Genomic DNA, 5,248 nt, shown 5'->3' with positions numbered 1-5,248 from the left:
AATCATTCGATATAAACTGATGATTTTTTTTTCGTCGTGCTCAAAAGCGATTTCTGAATCAGTGAAAGCGAAACACCGTCCAGCCAGTCCCATCGAAACTTCCTTCGGCTGGACGCAGTTTTAAAAAGATACTAAAACAGCTTTTAACTTTTAAACAGTTAATTAACATGGAGCATCAAAATAATTTGTTGTTGACAAATCGCCGTCAATGAAAATCGCCGTCAATTAAAGTACATTGGAAAACATTTATTAGAAGTCAGAATTGTACATAAAAAGTGGACACATTTTAATATGTGTTCAGCGAAACGTGCTGAAACGTTTTTGGTTTGGCTGATGTCATGCTCGGCGATTTGGGAAAGGATGTAATGTTATGTTGACAAAAGGATGATCCGTAACCACTAAATTCTAAACTGTTAAATTTTATCTTTCAAACTAAGACCATAAATTCTGAACTAGAAGAGTTATTAAGGTCGTGGGGGACACCTTAGGTTCATCATTATGCATTTATATAAAGAGTATACACGAAGTGCAACGACTGACATTGACAACTTTACAAGATATTCATGACTGGATAAAAATACGAGGGCGTGCGCGTGATTTGATGTGTTTGCGTGTGGCAGGGATGTGAACAAAATGTTTACTCAAAAAACTGTTTCTTTGATTTCTAAAACAAAAAAAAAATGTTAGAACTCTTAAGAAATTTCAACCAATTTACAACAACAACACCTAGCTTTATACGTTTATATAGATTGTTGGAAGTCTATGGGCATACCCACGACCTAAAGACTAAAGATTCGTGACCCGAACTTCGTTTAGTATCCACAATCGCCTCTGTTTAATTATAACCTTCAATCTTCAACCATGCAAACGCTATAAAATTACTGCTTTTCGAAATACAAAGGAATTATCAAGTTTCATAAAACAAGAGAAAGAATGCTTGCATGCATCTTTCCCACACACATATAAGCACGAAAAAATAAATCTTATAATTCCCAGTTCAAAGAAACCTGAATGTAGCTGTACGCGGGATCGCATAAAAAGATTCATAATTACATATCTTATATCGAAAATATTAAGACGTTTATATTACCTTTCAGAACAGACATCATCCGGCGTATGTCTGCTGTAAAGAAAACCACATGAGACATCAAACATACAATTGTTTTATTCCTCATACTTGCCAAACTTACAATTTTTAAGTTTACAAAGAGGTCCGGAAATGGGGTTATAAATCCCATTTCCCAGCCTATTTTTTCCTCAAATCCCAGTGCCAGTCCCAGTAACCCAAATCCTATTTTCCCAGCGATTAAATCCCACTTCCCATTTTACCCCTTTAGACCCCTCTAGTGCAATTTACGTCTGCTTATATCAGACCACGGATCATTTTTTCTTGTTGCTGACATATGCAAACAAAGCATTGGCGACAGGATGGTCCTGGTCGATCTGCCATGACATGCAACGTACACTGCCCCCGAGACCAGGCACTTTACCAGCAGCTTCCACGGCGACCACGTCTTTGTTGAGTACTACTCTGGAAGACAGCAAACGCTCTTTCGTTGGCTGTCTGGTTGGAAAAGAAAGGGACATAAACAGCGTTGTTTGTCACCAAGGAGTTCGCATAGGATCCCTCAGCAGAGCCAAATCCATCCGACACGCTTTTCTTTATGTAGCACGGCAAGGGAGTTATTGTAAGACCAGGGAAGACTTTGAGAACAGAGTTTTTCATGGATTCGTAATAACCTGGACCATCTGCATCATCAAACAATGAAATCAGGAGAACATCTTCTTCAACAAATGACAAGATACCATCAGCGTGTCCGGTTGTATCTTGTGGATCTTCTACAACTGCCACTTTTCTATTGATAGTAGCTTCCAGTTCATTGATGATCGCTTGTTTAGCCATACCTGGATTGTCATCGTATATCCTCTCGGTGGTGATGGCGGCATCGACTCCGTTTTCCACAATGTTGCCTCCTTCAAGAACAAGATCGCTGTGCTGTAAATGTGGAAGCCCCACCAATCTTGCAAAATCCCAGAAACTTCCCTCATCAAGTTTGGCTTGGGAAGCACTGATGTACTGTGGTCTGTATGTGAACTTGATTTGTTGGTTTGGCATAGCTGGGGGAAAATCTCTCATCCACATATCTAGCCCAGGCTCATCTACTTCAATAAGATGAGCGTTTGTAAAGGTGTGGTGCTGAAGATACTTTCGTCCTGATCGATCGTGGATGATGAACAAGTGATCTCTACCTTCGGTCTTGGCGTCCATTTCAATGGCGAAGTCAGCAAGGTTTTGTATGTGGTCAAGATACTGAACATTGCTTTCACCAGGAAGTGACACAACAATCACTTGTTTCTTGCTTTCCATGCTAGAAGAGAAAACACATTCACATTGTTAGCACAAGCTTTTTAGCTGAACATGCAAGAATAGCAAGAATTGGCATTGATTTAATGGCATCTTCTGAGAAAAATGTGGGGAAGGAGCAAGTAGGGCTTTCCACAAGTTGCTCGGCAACTTTTTGGCAACTTTTCATGTTTCGAGCAACTTTTTCCCCTTCGAGCAACTTTTTTCCTCTCGAGCAACTTTTTGCATTTTGGGCAATTTTCAGACCGAAGATCTCCGAAGATTATCCGAGTGTTTTACAAAGGCCAACGAACGATTCCGAAGATTTACGAAGTTTGACGAAGATTTTCGAGAAACGTCTGAAGACGTTTCAACTTTCGGCTCATTCTGCATTTAAACATTACAAAAACTCCTCAGCAAACATGACGTCATCATTTTACAAATTTTCCCCTCGATATATGTTATTTAGATATTTATTTTGCTGTAAAATTGCATAAAACTGCTTAGAAATCTTTGTTTTGTTTAGAAATCTAACCATCAAAGGGAAATTAGCATACATTTAAAGAAATTATCTTGATTAGAAGCAGCGTTTTGGATTTTTTGGAGCAACTTTCGAGCAACTTTTATTATCAGAAGCAACTTTTTTGGATTTTTGGAGCAACTTTTGAGCAACTTTTTGAGAAATTACGGGCAACTTTTTGGGAAATCTCGAGCAACTTGTGGAAAGCCCTAGGAGCAAGGCGTTGTCTCGGCTCCGTATGAAATTATTTTTCCGTGAAGATCTGTAAACCATTTAGTTTCATCTGCTTGACAAAGGCACAAGATTTGAAACTGAAAATGTTTAAATCCTTTTTCCTATAAAAAGTTAAGATCGGCCAAATTTGTGTGGGCATAAGATTTATTTATCGCCATTTTCTTGATCGGCTTGGGCGAATGATCGACGGTGGAGTGATGTTTTGAAAAACTCGAGTCAACACACTGCATGCAATGAACTAAAATAAACTTAAATTGAAAATATGTGTTTTGACATATTTACAAAGCCAGTGAAAAGAACAAACATGTTAACGCATACAGTTTACTTTGTTTAGTGCAATGTTGAGTGTTGTGAGGCGGACGACAAGATTTCAGATAACCTTTAATATTACATGAAATTTTCGCGACACTTAAAATTTCTCGAAATTCGCGATTAAAAAAAAAATCGCGAAATTTTGTACCGAAAAAACGTTTAGAAATAAAAATTTTAATATCTGAGGCTTTTGTGGTCCTCGTCATCACTGCTTCTTTGCAAGTCCACTTCAAGCAACTCTTCCATTTACTTGCTACCTGTTATTCTCAGTAAGACATTGACGTTCTCGGTGGATGTATCTATTCTCGTCATTGCGTCTACTGGCATCTCTAAACCTCTTTCTGTAAATGGTGACCGCTGGAAATGTGCGTCCTTTACAGCTACGAAGAGATTAGCGCCTCTCGAAATAAAGAATCTTATAGAACGGATGATCTCAGGTTGTCAAGGAAATGGCCAAACGTGTGTGTAACATCGGTAAAATCGAGAAAATAAAGCGATTTTGAAAAAAATGTTGAACAAGGTTTGGAAATCGCTAAAAACTTCAACAAGAAAAAAACCTGGATGTTTTCGACTTAAGCTAAGTCATCATCAGGGTACAGCTTCTTTGCATGATCGCACTGACAGGCTCTAAACTCTACTTCTACATCTACGAAGGTGGGTTTTGCAAAGAGAGGCATCCTCCCATCACTTTAAGACATTAAAAAATAAAAAGGAGGAAAACCTTTAAAATATATATATATGTTAGAAAGATTACTATTATACTAGCGAAATAGCACATTTTCTGCACAAACGGTCACCAAATGAATTATGTTTCCAGAGCTTTCTTTTGCGGGTACATGACAAATTGCAAATACTCAAAGAGATTGCAATTGCAAAAAAACGGTTAAAAATTATCAGCGACCATAAACATGGGCCTTTCTGTTATAATCTTGAGCCTATTTGTTCAGACTAATGACACTGTTGGATCCGGTTAAGTCTTAAACGATCATGCGCTTGTGAAAAGACTGTGCCGTACAAAGAATTCGCCAGTTGAAAGAATCAGATGGATTTTTACGTAGATAACGGGCGCCTTCAGAGCCATTAGAAGGGTTTTTAAAAAATGTTCAACAGTACGCACTTTCAAATTTCTCATGGTCTCACCGATGTACTGTAATTAGCACGACAAGAACATTCTCCTTTGTCAGTCAACGGCATCCGATCTTTACGTGTTTCATCTTTTAGGTGCACAAGACGTTAAAAGTAATTTTTATTTATACGACATTTTCGCAAAATCGCGAAGTTTGTGTCGCGAAATACTCGACTTCTAAAAGCGCGTAATAAACGTGTGTCGCGAAAATGTCATGTAATAAGTTGCGTGAACATGTAATAGTTTCAGCACATCTCAAATCTCACCTCAAATGCGATGCCTGTCCTTGTGTTAGGAGGATCAAACTAAAAAGCAGAAGGAGACTCATCGTGCTTGTGGTTAATCTTGTCCACCAACAAAACTATCGGTAGGGCGTTGACGGTTAGAAATGAGCTTAAGTAGCGTTTCATCGCCAATTTTCAACCAATCAAAGTGAGACAACGAGTTTGAAATGGGCATTATTTTTTTTAAATCTGAGCCCATTAAGTAAAAGCGTTATTAAAAGTAAATATTAAGTTGCTTGCTTAGCTGTACCCTTTAATTTGCTTGTGTCGAAACTAGTATTTATTTTTCCCTTGACTATGTGATTTTGCACTGTTGACAATCTTGGTAAAACTTTTTTAAAATATTTTAAACACTTTTACTGTTGTAAACATTCTTATTATCATGTTATAATCATTCAGTATACGCTCAGGATTATTTTTTCTCCGTG

The 5,248-nt window shown here is 37.9% G+C and overlaps 1 pseudogene across 1 annotated transcript; it reads right to left on the bottom strand.

The window, feature by feature from the left end:
• Positions 1-1,150: 1,150 nt before the first annotated feature.
• On the bottom strand, positions 1,151-4,910 carry LOC144640805 (putative agmatine deiminase; annotated as a pseudogene). The gene is made up of 2 exons (XR_013568442.1): positions 4,803-4,910; positions 1,151-2,369 (listed from the first exon to the last, which is right to left on the bottom strand). The product of XR_013568442.1 is annotated as a putative agmatine deiminase (transcript).
• Between the last annotated feature and the right edge of the window lie 338 nt (positions 4,911-5,248).

The sequence above is a fragment of the Oculina patagonica genome, unplaced genomic scaffold, assembly GCF_052425735.1.
Source record: "Oculina patagonica isolate OP01 unplaced genomic scaffold, crgOcupat unplaced495, whole genome shotgun sequence".
Lineage (NCBI taxonomy): Eukaryota > Metazoa > Cnidaria > Anthozoa > Scleractinia > Oculinidae > Oculina > Oculina patagonica.
This window is presented reverse-complemented; position numbering and strand designations above follow the sequence as displayed.